At 39.3% G+C, this 19,857-nt stretch overlaps 1 pseudogene across 1 annotated transcript; it reads right to left on the minus strand.

Annotated features, from left to right (window-relative positions):
- Positions 1 to 5,276: 5,276 nt before the first annotated feature.
- LOC148844193 (receptor-like kinase TMK4 pseudogene) lies at positions 5,277 to 17,268 on the minus strand (annotated as a pseudogene). Its single transcript, XR_016103703.1, has 3 exons — positions 16,963 to 17,268; positions 6,285 to 7,715; positions 5,277 to 5,879 (listed from the first exon to the last, which is right to left on the minus strand). The product of XR_016103703.1 is annotated as a receptor-like kinase TMK4 pseudogene (transcript).
- Between the last annotated feature and the right edge of the window lie 2,589 nt (positions 17,269 to 19,857).

Here is a 19,857-nt window from a genome sequence, read left to right on the forward strand (position 1 = left end):
ATGATTATGTTGTAGATCTATGGATGATCTACCATATCCATAGATCCACTGAAATTTCTTCTAAAATATTTATTTTTTTATTTTTTTTAATTTTGAAATAATAAATATTTATTTATTTTTATGTGATCTAACCATATAAGTTGAGTATGTTGTAGATCTATGACTATTCTAACATAGTCCATAATTTTATCCATGAGTATATTAAAATATCATGTGAAAAGTTAATTTTGTATTTTTGAATTTTTATTTCAGACTAAAAATATTTATTTATTACTCTATTTTTTTCTATTATCCAATCATAGATATTTACTATTTTGTAAATATATGGATGATCTATTATGTCCATAAAGCCATTCAATTTTATTTATTTTCTTAATTTTAGTGTAAGTTTTAGAATAAAATGTCTAAAATAATTGTTTTAATAAGAATAAATGATTGATTAAAAATTACATAAAAAAGTAGAATTAAATAATTGTTACATGACAATATTAAAAATGTTACATAATTATTAGATTTAATAATTGTTAGTTGCTTAATTGGATTTGATAACACTTGACAAAATGTTTAAATTTAAAACCATTAAAAAGAATTTTTAGAAACACTTACAATGTTTAAGAAAATTACAAAATAAAAGACACTGATACTTTGTCAAGTGTTAGCTATCGAATTTTGATTTGACCAATTTAAAGTTGTAAACATGATGGATACTTGTTAAATTAGAATATTTTGAATTTCTAATTAAATGTGTAAACATGACGGATAATTGGGTATTTGATAATTGTTATTTTTTATTAGATATTATTTTAAAACTTTAAAATTCTAATTAATTTTTATGCATATTCATTTTGGTAGTGTGACACTATGATACTTGAAATCTAAAATTTGATCATTTTAGTCTTTAACATGGCACCTAAAAGACAAAAAAGAAAAAAAAAAAACAAGATAGTAGTTGAAAATATGACACAAGAGTTTATGGCAATCAATTCCATACAAAATGTAAATATTATGGGCAAATTATGAAAGGCAATGTGGTGACATCTAAAGTATCATTTAGTAAGAGAATATCCAAATGTTGTTGATTGCCCTAAGTGCCCATTAAAAATTTATAAGGCGATGTAAAAACATCTCAAAGAACAACAAATGTTAAGGAAACAATAAGAAAAAGACAAAAAAAAATTATTAGAAGAACACTAGGGCCTATGTATAATGATGATAAGGAGGAAAAGGAGGAAAACATAGAAGGCCTCAACATTTTAACAAAGATGATGATGATGCAGAATAAAGACTATATAATATGAAAAGACATGCATCACAAGCCACACAATGGAAAGATGGGCAAAAAGTAACTTCAAAGAAATAGGTCTCTATTTGCATATTTAGAGTATTAAGGGGGTGGTAGCTCATCACAAGCATCCATGTCAAAGGGTAAAATCAAATTATTCTATATACTAAGCGTTAAAGGAGTATTTGCAAAACTAAATCTCTAAAAAAAATCTTGAAGTAGAGACACTCCTAACATTGAAAATATTGATATATATATATATATATATATATATATATGTGTGTGTATAAAGAAAATGATACTTTATAAAAAAATCTTAAAGAATGTTATGATAAAAGATTTGAACATAATATGAAAAGACCAATTGCAAAGTTTTTATTATGCAATTATTTTCCTACAAATGTAACAACATTCCCATATTAACAACTTATGATTGATGAAATAACTAATGTAGAAAAAGGTTTGAAAGGGCCTACAATTTATAAGGTAATGGGAATTTTTTTGGATAAAGTGGTTAAATTAAAGGATCATTTCAAAATGTTTTACTAAAAGACTGACACCTATGGGCTTACCATCATGTATTATGGTTGCTCAAGGCCAACCAGATTGCCCATTATAAATTTTATGATAAATTGCAATGGACAAATAGTATTTCAAAAATCTATAGATGCATCACATGAGTGGCATAATGCACAGTATTCTTATAAATTGATGAATATAGTGCTTGAAACAATGAAAAACAAAACTGCCATTGAAAACCAACTCTATCGTCCCAAAACAGAGCTACCCATTACAAAATGTTGTAAATTTATCTTCAGTTTATCTTAAGGGATCAAATGTTTTCCCAAGCAAGAACAAATTTTCCTTCATAGCTGCCATTGAAAAAGATGATCTGCCCTCCTAGAACAAGCATCAGAAGTGAAGCATCACAAAGAGTTATCCCCTTTGAGGACAAAAGGCACAACTCTGAAATAGGTCCAAATGATTTCCACTAGGAGATTACTCTTGGGATACAAATCATACAATGACACAAGTATATAAACAAAGATGGGAGAAAACATGAATATGTAAACCATTGAATTGAAAGATAACAAGAGGTATAATAAAGAATCACCTTTTTCTACAAAAACACCATTGAGTTGAAATCTCTGCTAGAACAAAGTTCTTGCAAAACTACAGCAAAAAACAAAGGCCACGATAACCATATGATATATGTTGTTCTGAGAAAAATTAGCAGAAAGAACTAGTAATCCATGTAAAACTTTTGAAATAGAAATGGTTCAATATCAAGGCCCATAACAAGATGTTAATTTGAAAATATAAAATGCTATTCACTAGTCAAAATCACCATACGGACCCACACAAAAACTTCAATCACAATAAGAAAAAATTATTTAAGGTTGACTTTCTTATTAGGGACCATTACTTGGCCACAAAGCTGACTTTTCTTATTAGGGATCGTAATGTAAATCATAAAGAAAGTTGTACTTAAAAAATAGAATTCACCCTATCTTTACTACTAAAAAATGAAAAATAGATAATACTAGCTGAAAAAAAAAAAGATAATACTAAAAACATTAAATCTATAAAGTGATTTTATTCTATCTTTAATTCATCTCTACCATATATGTACTTAAAAAACTTCTAATATGACCTATTACCAATAGTAAAATGAGAAGAAGTGGGATAATCTCCATCCATCTTGATCTTTTGGATCCTGTAAGCAAACTTGACTAATAAAAGTCCATTTCTTGTCAAAAGCCCAAAGACCACCTATTAGCCTGGCCAGAACTAGCTAGGAAGGTATATATAATTTCTTGATTTCAGCAGAAATCATGGGGGAGGGGGGAAGGCTATCGATCAAGTCCACATTGAAAGTTGTATGTTGTCCAACACACATCTCTCCCAGGTCACAAGGAAGTTAAAAACAAAAAAAAAAAAAAGAGAAAAGAAGGGAGCCAAGGGTCTTGCCATATGTCTACACTATCACCCCTGCCAACCCCATGAGCATCCACTAGTTAGGGTCTTAGTGTAACATATGTAACCAGAATCCAGATTGTTTTAGACCTCATTGTCAGATCATATTAGTCCGCACTCTCTTGGCAGCTTGAGCATAGTACATTGATAGGCCTAGATGGAGGAGGAGGAACCCTACTACACTATATCAAGGTTGGACAAGCTTGAGCCTAGTTCATTGATAGGCCTAGATGCATCATAAGCTGTCTATTTTCTTTATATTTGTTTCTCTATAAGTTTGTTTAGGGTAAATTACTTATACACCCCCTAGACTATAGCATTGGTTTTATAGACAACATTTAAATGGACATGCAAGGGTATTTTTACCAAAGTGCCATTAACAATAAAAGTACTAGTTTTCCTTCCAAACTATATGTTTTTAAATTGACACAAGTATACATATTTGTAAACATTAAATACAGTTTTAACATCTCAAATTTTTATTTAATTTTATTCTACATTTTCCTAAACTTGTTTTCAACTTCTCATTCCTATTCTAATTCGACTATGATACTGGAAAGACATGATAACTGGAAAAAAAAAAAAAAAAAAAAGCTTATGGTCAATGAACCAGTATCATAAAAGAGGGTGACCAATGAACCAGTATCTCGCAAGATCCTTGACTTCAACGATGTTTATGGTTGATCATTGACTTTACTTAATTAATGGGGGTAGTAGAGTCCAATTGTGCTACAGATGATACTCCTAAAAGAATTGCTACAAATAAGGTCAGTAAAGTTGTTGTTGCATTGCTAAATGTCGGATTGCTGATATTTTACGTATATCCTTTTAAATTTAATTCATGTTTTATGTATATCTCTCGAATATTGAATTGAATTTAACCTCTAGGATATGATCAGATTGGATACTATCCGCTTGTAGCTTGTCTAACTCTTTGGTTCCCTTTTCTGCTAATGGAACTACAAGATTTGTTATACTTGCTAAAAATTAGGAACGACAATGGGTGGGATTACATTTCCCATCCCCATCCCCTATCCCCGTTGAGGAAAGGAATCCCCCTTCATCCCCAACCCCAATGGGGATGAATTCCTCAGCAGAGACCCGAATCCCTAAGGACTTAGCCATTAAAAAAACAAAAATGCTGAAAACATAAATAGTAAAGGAAATAGAAATACAAGGATTTAGCCAATAACAAAGTAGTAAAATCATGTATAAGGAATATGGAAATAATAAGAGAAACCTAATACATGTTTGGCGACGATGACAGCGATTGGCGATGATAGACGAAGGTCGAAGGAAGATTGAAGAACTGAGTTTCAATTCTTTCTTCTTTGAGTATCTTTGTCCTCTATCGAGACTCGAGTGGTAGACTAGTAGTCGGCAACGATAAACATTCGATGTCCGACGGGCAAGTGGCGACAACGACGGTGGTCGGTGAATCAGTGACGAAGACAAAGGAAGAAGAAGACTAAGGCTCTGGGTTCAGAGTTCTCTGTCTACCGAAGTCTCAAAGACTCGACATTATCGAGTTTTTTTTTAAGTTTTAGCACACAAAACCTAAGCCCAAGCATGAAAATTTGTGGGTTGCATTGGGCAGGTTGCAAATAATCATCCTACGTGAGATTTAGGAGTCAAAAAGTTTACTATACATTTTAAAGCCTATCTTATAGTTTGTGTTTTTATTAAAATACCCTATAATTTGCAATCAATCTACTTAACTAATCAACCTTCCATTATATGACAGTGAAAATGACAGTTTTGACCCTAATGGTTCATTTGAATAAATTTAATAAAAGAATAAAAATAAAAATATGATTTTTGCCACTAATGACAAATAACTATAACCACTATTTGGCTCTATTTAGTCAGTTTTATTTCCTATAGGAAGAAATGTCAAGGTAATTTTGAAATAAACAACCACGGATCCATGCATTAAACATTTTACACTCGGTTTAGGTGAACATGTTACTATATATATTTACATGGGAAAACAAATACTTCTTAGTGAAAAGGTGGATTAAGTAAATAGATTGCAAATATTTCCAATTAATGCTAAAGGTCGATTAACTATAGGAGGTTTCTAGTAATGACCCATTAAACAATAAATGTTAACCTTTGTCATAGTATTTTTTTATTTGTTCATAAAACAAATAATCTGATATGCTTAATTACACCCATGCTCCACCCTAAACTCAAGACTCTGCTTTGCTATTCCAATCTCTCTTGCCATTGCTACAAAGCTTGAGCTAAGACTCCTTTGTAGGTTAATTGCCAAATTTTCTTCATCTTTATGGAAAGTGGGTTCCCAGTGCTCCACAAGAGGACTCAAGGAGTTAACAAGGTGGACCATATCCGGTCTTTGAGAAGGCTCAAGAGTGCAGTGATCTGCAAGTTCTGCGACCTTGCAGATGTTCCCAAGGGTCTCATCATCTGGATCAAGGGTGGGGGGCCAATGGCTTCTCTGATGTTGTCCTTGTTGGTCAAGAATCCACGAAACCATGTTACCAGATGAAATTCCTCCCCAGAAACAGTCGTATCTACTACTTTTCTACCCGTGATTAGCTCCATTAACACCACTCCAAATGCATAAACATCCACTTTTGTGTCACCCTTCCAGTCTCTGCATGCAAAGGGAACAAAAAAGTCAAGAACACGCATAGAATTCTTAAGGTGTTTTGGAAATGAAAAGGAAGAAAACAAAAAAAAATTAAAAAAAATGAAAATTATAGTCTATCCCACCTCACAAATTTTTATTTATTTTGAAGAACCCAACCCCACTTATCACCCACCTGCCCCTTGAATCTATTAGATTCTCCCACTTGTCACTGTTTGTTTGTGACAAATTTGGGAGGTGGGAGAATCAATGGAATTTTACCCTACAAACAAAAGATCGTAACAATTCCATCGAAGTTGTCTGGGAGAAGTTGCATGGTGAAGATAGTTGTGAAGCTAATTTAAGCAGAATTGTGGCCAAACCATAAAAAAATAAAATCTAATTGGATCAAGTAGGGAATTGTGGCCTAACCACCGTATTCGGGTGCAAGATATCCAAATGTTCCTGCTACACGCGTGTAAACCAGCAACCTTGGCTCTCATTCCATCCCCAAGAAGAATATTTGAAGGCTTCAAATCTCTGTGGATGAAGCTTTGCTGTTGAAAGCTATGCAGATACTCCAACCCTCTGGCTACGTCCAATGCTATTATAACCCTCTCCTTCCACTTGAACAAATGCTGGCCTAGTGTCCCCTGAGACATAAACTCATGGATCAAAAACCTTTCATTGCCATTGATGCAGAAGCCCAAGACAGCCATCAAATGCCTGTGCTTAACCCTTCTAAGCATTGAAACTTCTGCATGAAACTCTCTCAGCCCCTTTTTCCCCATTGAAGGAGACTCCATCCTCTTAACGGAAATCTTGTCCTATCATGGAGTTTTCCCTTATAAACAACTCCAAATCCTCCTCTGCCCAATATGTTTTCATCGCTGAAGTTGTCTGTAACCCGTTGAAGCACTTCTATGGGAAAAACAGCGTTCTCACCTTCAAAGAGTTGGATTTCCTTCCCGTTTTCATGAACCTGCCCAAACTTCTGGGGTCGTTTCTTCGAATAACATTTGTAAGAGATTATAGACGCAATACCCAAGAAAACACAACAGCAGTAACTGCACCAGCAATTACACCAGGCAAGACTGAAGTCGAACCTCCAGATGAACTTGAACTTCCAGTAGGTGAAGTTCCGTTTGAAGGGTTATCCGGATTTCCAGAGGTTGCAAAATCGTTTCCAAGCAAGGGATTGCCCGATGTTTTTAGATTGAGGCTTGCCGGAAAATCTGGTATTATTCCGGTAAGATTGTTGTTAGAAACATCAAGAGTCTGGAATTGAGTCAAACCTGTCAATTCAATCGGTATTGGGCCGGTGAGATTATTGTCATTGAGGCACAGGTTCTTCAATGAAGTAAGGTTCGCAATGGCGGACGAGATCGTCCCTGATAACTGCTGCATCCCCAGGTTAATTCCAGTGGCATTCGTGCCCTGGCAAGTAACAAAGCTCCAACCTTGACATGCATCATTACCGTCCCAAGCATCCGACAAGCTGATGGGATACCCAAATCCGCCTGCTAAAGAAAGCAATGTTGTTACCTGAGGATCACAAGGGCCGGGTTCTTGATTACAGAAATGATTGTTCGTACCAATAACAACATTGACATTGGATTTGAACTGCGGGTATGGACCCTGCAACTTGTTATTCTGTAATGACACATTTTGCAAGCTGGGAAGTGACATCAATGTCTCAGGTACGATTCCGGTAAACTGATTGTCTCAGAGCTGAAGATCAATGAGAGAAGTGCTCTAGGAAAGATCTGGTATTGGACCAGAAAACTTGTTAGCGTGTAGCCAAACCTGGGACAGCTGAGCCATCGTTCCAAGAACATCAATAGTTCCAGATAACCCATATGTCTATGGTTGATCATTGACTTTACTTAATTAATGGGGGTAGATGAGTCCCACCGTGCTATAGATGATACTCCTAAAAAAATATTGTATATCTCTCGAACACTGAATTGAATTTGAACCTCTAGGATATGATCAGATTGGATACTATCCGCTTGTTATACTTGCTAAAAATCAGGAACGGCAATGGGGCGGGGATTACATTTCCCATCCCCGTCCCCGATCCCCATTGGGGAAAGGAATCCCCCTTCAACTCCGACCTCAACCGGAATAATTCTTAGGCGGAGACCCGAACCTCGAGGATTTAGCCATTAAAAAAGCAAAAATGTTGAAAACATAAATAGAAAAGGAAACAGAAATACAAGATTTAGCTATAAACAAACAAAGTAGTACAATCATGTATAAGGAATATGGAAATAATAAGAGAAACCTAACACCGGTTTGGCGACGACGACAACGGTTGGCGACGATAGACAAAAGTTGAAGGAAGATTGAAGATTTGAGTTTCAATTCTTTTTTCTTTGAGTATCTCTGTCCTCTGTAGGGATATCTGGCTAACCCGCAGATTTTGACATGTTGCACCAGTCAAATGCATCTCGAACATCCCACAAACCCTGACAAGTGGCACCGGCCGGACACATCCTGACTACCCATCACAAACTACTACCAACCGCCATCACCTGCTCCCAACTACTCCTCTCAGGCAACTCCGACTATAAAAAGGGGCTCCCACATTGAGGTAGACAGATTGGAACTTAAGCTCTAAGTCTCCTTTCTTGCTTGCTTCAACCCCTCACAGCTCTCAGCTAACTTGACCATCGGAGTCTCCACCCATAGGATAACTCTTGAGGCCTCTGGCATCTTCTTTCTCACAACAGGTTGGACCCGTCGGCCTCGAGCGTTGAAAATTATATTATTGTCCTCGAGTCCACATTTGGTAGCAAAAATCGGCGTCGTCTATGGGAACATCTTCAAAACTTCCCCTTAAAAAAGCCTAATTTAATCGACTAGTGTCCGTGAAATGGCTAACAAACAAGATCCTATCCTTGACGTTCAAAATTTAGTCACAATCGTCTAGTTCGAGCTAGTCCTAAACAGGTTGGACAACTTGGCCCAGTAATTAGACAACATAGGGCGTTCGACAGGAAGCCAACCACAGGGCAGTCGCCTCGTCAAAAGTCATGGACAACGCGATAGGCAACCCACCCATGCCCCACTAAGCCAATGCTTGGGGGCTCGATATGAGCCAACCCCTCAAATTCCAATAGTAGCAGCCGATAGGCTAGTAAGCCCCATTCCAAGACCCCTCGGCTCCCCATCCGAGGAGGCGACCCCATAAGGTCCCATGCCAATCGCAAGAATCATGATCATCAACACCATCGTGTTGTGACCAACCGCGACGACAACGGGGGCGCTAGCCACCACAGTTCCCCTTCGAGAGTAAGAGGTCGGCACCACGCCTCTTCCCCACTAGTTCTTGACCTCCTCAAGGATTGCCGCACCCACAAGGCTCAGGACGTGTCAGTGTCCAAACACTCTAAGAATAGGGCCGACCCATCCCGCGTGAGAGAGAACCAGGATCATTCAGAAACAATGATGCCCTACATCAACCAGCACTTCGGAGATATTCAAGCACAAATTAGAGCCCTGCAGGACCATCTTTGACATATAAGGAGCGTCGAGGTGACGCCCTCGCCAATTGCCCTGCCTCGTCCAACAGAATGGAGGCATTCATAGATTCCATCCTCTCTGAGTCCCTCCCATCGAATTTCAAGGCCCCGGCATTGGAGACCTACAACGAGAGTATAGACCCCGAGAACTACCTAAAAATCTTTCGGGCCCACATGTACTAGGCCTTCCAAACCAAATTCAATGGAGCAATGCACCAATGGTTCTCCACACTACCCCTGCACTCCATCATCTCTTGGAAATAGTTCGTAGATTCCTATGCCACTTTGTGAGCAGCCGATAATGCCAAAAATTGTCATCCCCCGATGTCCGCCAATTAGAAGGGTGGGGAGAGCCTTCAGGCATATATGAAGAGGTTCAACCAGGAAGAGGTCAAGGTTAAGGATCTCGACCCCTCGGTCTCCATGCACGCAACCATCAGTGGCCTCTAGCCTGGACCCCTCAACTGGTCAATTTCCAAGACTCTGCCTAAGACTAAAGCCAAGTTCTTGAAAAAGGTCCAAAAGTACATCATCGCCGAAGAGCACAAAGCTAAAAAATGCCTCCAAGAACCGAAAGCCAAGGTTAGCCAAGGGCCCAATGACAAGAAGAGGAAGGAAAGATATGGCTAGGGCGACAATCCCACCAGCAAAGGTAGAGAGAAGAAATCACTGGCCCCTTCCTTCGATAAGTACACGCCACTAAACTTCTACCGAAAGCACATCTTAATGCAAGTTGGGAAGGAGGAATTCATGAAGTGGCCGACTAAGTAGAAGAGGAACCCAAGAAGGGGAAACCCCAAGAAGTACTGCAAGTACCACAGTGGCACCAGCAATGACACTGAGGACTGCTATGAGCTCAAGAATGAGATCGAGTCCCTTATCTGCCACAGGCATTTGAAGGACTTTGTTGAAGGCGATTCCCCAACGTCGTCCTCGCAGCAGCTACAAGACAAGCCCTGTAATCATCACCACTGCCTGGAGTCATTGAAGTCAGAGCCGGAGGCTTGGCCTCGAGGGGAGCATCCGCATCATCTCGGAAGGCATACACTCGGCAGTACAATGTCTAGAGCCAAGCGACAAAGAAGTCGAGGTCAAAAGACCATCGCCAACTACATGGTGAAAATGATCCTCATAGAGAATGGCTCCTTAGCCGACATCCTTTTTGTATGAGACGTTCAAGAAGATGCAATTGACACTAGACTGACTACAGCCCATTGGCATGCCACTCATTAGCCTCTCTGGGGCAGCTGTCAGACCGGGAGGAAAAATAACCCTACTGGTCACTGTAGGGTCTAAACTTTGACACGTCACTTGGATGACTGAGCTCTTGGTCGTGAAGATAGGCTCGCCTTACAATGCCATCGTAGGGAGGCCGACCTTTCACGCACTCAAGGCAATCGTCTTGTCTTACCACCTCGCCATAAAGTTCCCCATAGAGCATGATGTAGAGGTTAGGGGAAACCAACAAGCTACCAAATATGGATACAGATACACTTTGGAAATGCATGGATATGGATGAAAAACATGAAAACACTTGGATAAGCTAGGAAAATGAAAATTAATTCATAAATATAATACTAACAATAGGTTTAATTTCAAAATAGCTACAAGTAATGTATAAATAGATAAGAATTATATATTTTGACGGTATATATAAAGAAATATATTACAATTAATATAGCGAAATGCATAGATATCATACAATTTTATTGATATGCATCAATTAAGATTCTAAGAAACATATTACATAGATTTTTACAAATTAAAACAAGCACAAAGCCACTATTATCTTATTCTATATTAAAGTCCAAGCATAAAACATATGCAACTATTATTTTTCAATTATTATATCATTTTTCTATTTTACTAATAATTTTTAACATTAACAAAAATGCTAACTAAAAATTAATTCTCAAAATTTTGGTAAACAATATTTTCATTTTTGTACACAATAAATATGTTATTATAAAATGCAAATCAAAATTAATTTATAATATATAAAAATATATAATCCTAACTTAAAATATATCAAATCTATTTAAATTTCAAAGGTACATATTATATGAAAATTTATAAATTTTCATTAAAAAAGTAATTATTTCATTATTAATATTTTATTTTTATAATTTTCTAAAATAAAAATTAAATTTTTAATATAAATATAGATTAGTGGGTTTGATATATTCAATTTATATTACATTTTTAAACATTTTATAAATAATGTTTTAATAATAGTATTAAAATAGTTATTCTATTATTAATATTTTAAATTTCTTTAAATTAAAATTCAACATTTCGATATAAATATGGATTTGATAGATTATTTATTCTATTGGTTTATAAAATATTAATTTTAAATATTAATTTTCTTAATTTGTAATTGGAGTTGTTGAAGATAAGTGTATGTTGGTTGTTGGGATTTTATGTAAATATTAAGTAGTAAAAGTTAAGGTATTCCATTTATTGACATGAAATAAAAGTTGGCTCAAGCACTAGGTGAGTTACGATCTTGGGTTCAAGTCACACTAGTAGCACTTTTATATTGAATTCACGCTTGTTGTCAAACTGAGGTTCAATACGCTTCAATATCAATGCGTATCGGACGGTATCGGCCAATACTTTGTTGCAGTAGTAAAAGGCAAGAACAAGGAAGCCCTACCACTAGATGGGCTTGACCTCAGGGACGAACCATCAGGCCAAGGCCAGCCAGCTGATGACCTCATCTCAGTTCCCTTAAATGAAGTTGAGGCCGAGAAAATGGTATGAGTCAGGTCTTGCATCCCTTAGGACACATTTTTCAAGCTGGTAAGCTTCCTCAAAGCCAATACAAACATGTTTGCTTAGTCTACCGCTGATATGCCAGGAATTGACCCCTCGGTCATTAATCATAGGTTGAGCATGGACTCAAGTTGTAAGCCAGTTTGGCAAAAGAAAAGAAAATTTGCATTGGAGAGCTGAAAAGCCATTGGAGAGGAGGTCAACAAGCTACTCAGTGCCAACTTCGTAAGAGAGGTACACTATCCTAAATGGTTATCTAACGTGGTCATGGTTAAGAAGGTTCATGGGAAATGGCACATCTGTATTGACATTACAGATCTCAACAAGGCCTGCCCCAAAGACAGATTCCTCTGCCGATGATTGATCTCCTCGTCGATGCCACTACAGGGTATGAGCTACCGAGCTTCATGGACACCTTTTATGGCTACAACCAAATAAAAATGCACCCGACCAACGAGGAGAAGACCTCATTCATCATCGAACACATCACCTACTGCAACAAGGTGATGCCTTTTGGATTGAAGAATGCCAGGGCCACTTACCAAAGGCCGATGAATAAGATCTTCAAAGAGCAAATGGGGAGAAACGTCGAATCCAATGTTGATAACATGGTAGTGAAAAGTCTTAGGTCTACCTAGCACACCTCGGACCTTGGTGAGACATTTGGGGTACTAAAGAAGTACAACATAAAGTTGAACCACACCAAGTGTGCCTTTGGGATCACCTTGGCAAAAGTATTGGGTTTTGTAATCACCCAATGAGGCATAAATGCCAGTCCTGAGAAGATACAAGCCATACTAGACATAGAGCCCCCTCGGTCAATCAAATAAACCAGAAACTTACTGGCCGAGTCACGACACTTAGCCGATTCACATCCAAATTGGTTTACTAGTGCATACCCTTCTTCCAAGCATCAAGAAGTTGAAGGATTTTCAATGGACAAATATTGCTAGAAAGCCTTTTAGGAGTTAAAGTCCTACATCGCCTCACCACCATTGCTCACGAGGCCCCTGCAAGGAGAAACTTTATTCTTATACCTCTCTGTCAGGGCGAGGCTGTCAACTTGGTATTAGTTCAAGAAGACAAGGGAGTTCAGAGGCCAGTATATTATGTCAGTAAGGTGTTCCACGAGGCTGAGACCATATATCCAGTAGTAGAAAATGTATCATTTGCGCTACTGATCTCGGCTAGGAAGTTGAGACCTTACTTTTAAGCACAAAGCATCTCGATGTTAACCAACCAGCCCCTCAAGTCGTTGCCCTCGAAGCTTGAGACCTCGGGTTGGCTAACCAAAAGGCTATCAAGCTATCGAAGTTTGACTTACACTATCAATCAAGACCCACAATAAAGATGCAACCATTGGCAGACTTTTTCATTCAATGCACTTTTAGCCACGGTCGCTACCAAGCCCCCGAGCATGAAGAAGAGTAATTCCCGACCTAGACCTTGTTCGTAGATAGATCATCCAATGCCAAGGGAAGTGAAATTGGCTTCATACTTCTCACTCCAGATATTAACAAGATGGAAGATGCACTGCGGTTTGGTTTCCCTGCTTCCAACAATGAATCCAAGTATAAGGCCCTATTAACCAACCTTTAGCTTGCAAAAGACCTTAGAGGCAAGCACATTGATGTCTTCAGCGATTCACAATTAGTTGTGGATCAAGAAAATGGAGAGTATGAGGCCAAAGAGCCAAATATGGCCAGATACTTGAACAAAGCCCAAAAGCTGACTAGTCACTTTCGAACTTCACTCTTTACAAAGTCCCATGGGCCGAGAACACGAGTTGATGCCCTGTCAAAACTTGCCATCTACTTAGGGTTGGCCCTCAGCCGCATTGTGCACATCGAGATTTTGACACATCCTAGCATCGAAGAGAGGCAAGTGTGCCCTGTCCATGCTAAGCCTAGCTGGATGGATCCCATCCTCCCCTACTTGCAACATGAGCAATTGCCATCTGACAAGAATGAGGCAAGGAGAGTCCAACGGTATTCAGCATGGTACACCATACTCGAGGGCAAGTTTCATAGAAGATCCTTCACCCTACCCTATCTCAGATGCCTCCGCCGAGATGAGGGCGAGTATGTACTAAGAGAAATTCATGAAGGCATATGTGACAATCATCTAGGGGTAAGGCCCTAGCACATCAATCACTTAGACAATGTTACTTTTGGCCAATCATCCAAAAGGATGCTATTGAGTTGGTACAGAAGTGTGATCGATGTCAAAGGCATTCCAACATCCTCCATAGGCTTGCAACAACCCTCTCAACACTCAGCAACCCATGGCCCTTTACAAAATGGGGTATGGACCTCTTTGGACCTTTTCCCCCAACCACGGGGAACAGAAGGAACCTTGTCATGGCATTAGATTACTTCACCAAGTGGATCGAAGCCAAGACCTTGGAAGCCATTACGGCTAAGATGATTCAAAGCTTCTTCTATAAGAATATCATCTGCTAGTTTGACATCTCATACATGCTCATCATTGACAACAACTAGCAGTTCAATGGCACCAAGTTCAGAGAATAGTGTGGAAGCCCAGGGATAAGGCAGTAGTACACCTCGATCGGGTACCCTCAAACTAACGGGGTAGCTGAGGTCACCAATAGGACAATCCTAGATGAACTAAAAGCAAGATTAGATAGAGCCAAAGGGCTTTGGGTGAATGAACTGTACAACATTCTCTAGGCATACTAAATGAGACCTCAAACTGTCATGGGTGAAACCTGCTTCAACCTAACATATGTGACAAAAGTTGTCATCCCAACAGAGATCGACCAGTCAACTCTTCAAACCAAGGCCTACCAGGAAGCCGAGAATAGTGAAAAGTTAAGGAACAACCTTGACCTATTGGAAAGTGTCCGAGAACAAGTCCAAATCAGGGTTCCCGCATACCAAAAAAGAGTTGCAAGATACTACAACTCCCGATTAAGAAAGTGTCACTTCAAGGAAGGCAACCCCGTCCTCAGAAAAGTCATGGTCCTTGAGCCCGACATCAGAAAGTTTGGCCCGAACCGGGAAGGGCCCTACAGAATCAAGCAAGTAGTAGGACCCGACACCTTTCGACTGGAATACATGTGTAGAAGACAGGTGCCTCACACCTAGAACTCTAAGAATCTCTGAATGTACTGTCAATAGAGTTTTAAATACCTTAGTGAAAATTTCTAAATGAAAAGTGCAAGTTCCTCTCACCTCAGATATTTCTTTGTGTAAACGTTCACGTCCCCTCCAACTGCCAGGACCCCTCAACTAATTGATCGAAGCATATAACATTTCTTAAGGTTATACGCCCAGACCAGACGACGGCCCCCCTTGTCCGACCGACCACAGCATACGACCTTCCTTAATGTTATACACTCGGACCAGACGTCGGCCCCAAGGCATACAACACTTTATGAGTCATACGCCTAGCTGGCTTTTGACCTTCCGAGACCTCGGCTACAATTGATAAGTTAAGCCATGGCGCCGACCTCGGCCTCAAAGACCATTAAAGAAGTGAGTCTTTTGAAGGTCAAACAGTTGATGTTGGTTAATTACATAATAAAAATATGATGAACGACTGACCAAGTAAATGACACTTCTCCACTAAGGCAACCACTTGTGACCTTGGCCACAAAGCCCCTACACAATGATGCACTAAGCATGATGTTGGCATTGGCTGCAATTGACTTCCTTGTTTTTCACTAAGGCAAAGGGTTCCAACACTAAGTAAAGAACAACTTGTGATGTCGACATCAACCTAAAGGACTCTAATACAAAGCCTCCTCACAAAAGACTAAGTAAAAAATATACTTTCAAGGTAAATGACTGCTTTAATAAAGGATGGCAAGTTTCATTTACTCAAATGTTTTTACAAAAAAAAAGGCCTCTTATGGGGGAGGAGTTTGCCCCTTACAAAAAAGAATAAGAAAAAATATACAAGGGGCATGCAGGCACAAATAAAAGAGAACGAGAATATACGATTATTGGTCCCCTCCTGTTTGAGCGGTGGTTTAGGCAGTGGCGTCGGTAGCAGTGTCGATGAGTGGGCTTTCGTTCATCCCTAGTATATCTACTATCTACTGAGATTTAGTGGCGAACAAATCCAGTTGGTCAGCATCGAAGCTCGGAAGGATTTTTGTCAACTGGGCCTTACAATCGTCGAAGCCCTCCAAGTAAGCCTGAGAGGCAAAGGAGGTCAAGTCCATCTCATAGGTCCCCACTAGTAATGTTTTATTCACTTATAATGTGTTTTGGGGGTAAATTTCTTAAACTACCCTTATAGTTTAGCTAATTAACTAAGTTTACCCCTACTATTTGAAAAATGACTGATGCTACCCCTACTGTTTCTAACAATTGACTAGTTCTACCCTTACCGTTTGCATCCATTAATATTCCATTAAATTTATATATAGGTGATGTATATTGTTTTTTAAAAACTCAATTTTATTCTTATCGTTTTCTTCCTTTCGACAACAAATATGGGACCCAGATCTAAGGTCCTTAAGGCACAGTTCTAGCTTAGGATTGGCCAACCCTCACCGATCCCAATTTGCTTAGGATTGCTTAGACTTCAGAGTAGAAGAGAATGGCTCTGCGCCTCATGCTTTGGTTCTTTTCTTCTTCATTTGCGATAGTATTATTGCTTAAAGAAGCACCGATCGTAGAAGCAACATCCTTGGGTGAAGCCAGGGTGGCAGGCGAAACTTGGTTTAAAGAATGTCATTCGCAACGAAAGAGGGAGACAAAGAAGGAAGGATCTCTACAACAAAACTTGCATTAAACCCTGCAACCCATGGCGTGGTGGCATTGATGGACTACTACTAGAGGTAAGTTGGGATTTCGGAAACTCCTCAATCTGTACTGGAGGCCAATGCAAGATTGGAGCTGCAAAGATGGATTGTTACCAGACAAAAGCTGGGATTTCGGGAAATGAGCGATATTTTGAGCAGTTTGTCGAGAGCTAAGTGTGGATTTGGCTGGAATTCCTATAGAGTTGAAGGCTATGGCAGTAGATCTAGTAGCATCATCCATGAAAGTTCTAACGAATGTCCCGATGACAACAACAACTGTTACTGGGTTTATCACTCGGATTCGATTACACCAATCAAAAATCCGTGTATTGTTCATCTTCTTCCTGCTCTTGGCATTGAAAAATAGCAACAATTTTCTCCCCCTTCCAACCTCGTCAAAGCTTACATGGGCTCATTTTACCCTCTTCTAGGAAAAGTAGCGACACCTCTCTTAAAACTAGCGACTATGCCCACCTTGAACGTTGAGATCTTCCCCACAGCCCTTAGTACTCTTGATTTCACACCCCTGCAAGGGTAATTCTTCTCCTCTCGTCCCCTGTGTTCTGACCAAGTGACCCCCATCTTTGAGGCCCGCCCCAATTCCGTCCTCTTCATCCTCCACCACCATCCGTTGAAGCCTGCTAGTTGATCTAGCAAATATTGAATTTGACCCTTTTGACTTTTGCAATTAGGGCCTTGGCGATTTCGTGTGCTGCCTCAAGGTCCTCCCATTTCAGGTTTTCTTCTACAACTTTGGTGAAACCCCCTACAACATTTCCTATCTCTTTGAAAGTTACTAGGTGCTAGGCATGTAGTGGGAGTCTGAACACTCTCATCTTCCACTGCTGGGATCCTCTATTCTTACACACTTTCCTTAAGTTCGGAGACCATCGGAAGTCGGAACAAGGACAAGGTTCTTCCTCCGATCTAGACTGAATTTCTAGCATAATAGTGGTCGACCCCCTTGAGTCAACCTAATCTTTGACATCGATTTGCAGTTCCAAATCCGAGACACTATGTAATTCGGGTAGGATTTGATGATTTGGGCAGGGATTCTTGGGCAGTATCCATTCAGACTTGGAAGTGAGTAACAATAGTTGTGCAGACTCAAAGGAACCCAGATCTAAGATCTAAGAGATATTCAAATATGAAATCCGGTCATCATCCACTATTTCGGTAGTTCTAGTTGTTCCGATGGTTCCATAAAAGAAAATGTTAGGTAGATATTCGAGTAATTTATAGTGGAGGGTAAAATAGTCTTTTTCACATCTCTATTAATGGACGCTAATGACTAAGAAGGATTAGTCAAATGTTAAAAATAGTAGGGGTAGCATCAGTCAATTTTCAAACAGTAGGAATACATTTAGTCAATTACCTAAACCATAAGGGTAGTTTAAAAATTTGACCCTTGTTTTTGTTAAAAATGGATGGAACACCGAACTTTAAAATTCAAATCATAAAAATTATTTTTGATTTTCCGTCACACTTCAGCGTTATCAAACGCCACCCAGAAAAGAGGAGAAAAGGTCGTGCTTGGTTGTACCCAAAGTTACTACCTCCTTCCCCGGTGAGGTGAAGGTTTTTTCCTCTGCCCTGAGGGCATGAAGTTCCCTACTCCTTGTCCATAAGGACTTCGTGTTTCTTCACCTTCAAGGTATGTTTTTTCTACCCCCTCCCCCCTTTACACTCATTACCTTTTACCCATGGAGTTTTTGGAAGGAATCATGGAATAAATACCAGAGGACCGCTCAAGTATAGTGAATGCATATGGTAGGTTCTCGCTGGTTTGCAAAGTGATGTCACATAAGAAGATAAATCATGGTGGTTTAAGAAGCATGCTCATGTAAGCCTGGGGTCGAATGAATGTTTTGAGGTCAGTAACCCAGTGGGCGACCGTTTTCTGGTGTTCTTTGCAAAAGAAAAAGAACGCAAAGAATTTATAGAAAAAGGCCCCTGGAACTTCATGAATAACTTGATCCTATGTAACCCCTATGAGCCAGGATTTGGAATCGAGGAAGGGATCTAAGCTACACTTGCTTCTAGGTGCAAATCCATTGCCTCCCTCTGGACTAAATGACTGAAAATATGGCTTGTAGGTTCGAAAGTAAGGCTGGTGAAGTCATCAAGATTCAAAACCTAAAGCCAGGACAACAGTGGAGGAACTTCCTTCGAGCAAGAGTCTGTCTAAACATAAATCACCTAGTCAAATCTGGTTACCCTCTCCTCAGGAATAATAGAGAACCACTCTGGGTGGAGTTTAGGTATGAGAGACTACCAACTTTCTACTACAATTGTGGCATTTTGGGACATGAACAAAAGTTGTGCTCTGAATCAAAGAACAAGGCTCTGGAGGAGTTAGGGGAAGACAGTGACAGTGAGGATGAAATAGGCAGCCAGAAGAAAAAGTTCTCCCTTGGTGCTTATGGTCCGTGGCAACGAGTGGAGTTTCACCTAAAGCCGACAAACCGCACCAGAATACAACGTGACATGGAGGAGTGGATATGCTGACAAAACTCAAGAACCAAGGAAAAAAATATGATTGGAGACAAACGAACTAGTCACCGAAAGAGATAAAGAAGACATGTTTCAAACAGAGACCAGTATAATCCAGACTTCGGACTACAGAGACCTAGGCCCAAGCACGTTTAGGACACGTGTCGGCACTTCACTCACTACCACTGATTCTGGAAATATTTTCAAGACCGCTGGAAGTGAAGGTACCCCCCAAATAGGAACCTCGGGATTTGCAAAGATTTTTGTAAAGGACCCAAGAGACAAAGATAATTCGGTCCAGTACATGACTACTGATCAGAATCAAATGCTCAAGGAGGAACTAGTGGCAAATGTCAAAAACCTATCCTCAATGCTGCACTTAGCCCTCAGAAGTTTTGGTGTGGCTTTGAATCAACCACTGCCGCCCAAACAT

This window comes from Nelumbo lutea, chromosome 8, assembly GCF_056320005.1.
Source record: "Nelumbo lutea isolate HS-2025 chromosome 8, American lotus-T2T, whole genome shotgun sequence".
Classification (NCBI taxonomy): Eukaryota; Viridiplantae; Streptophyta; class Magnoliopsida; order Proteales; family Nelumbonaceae; genus Nelumbo; species Nelumbo lutea.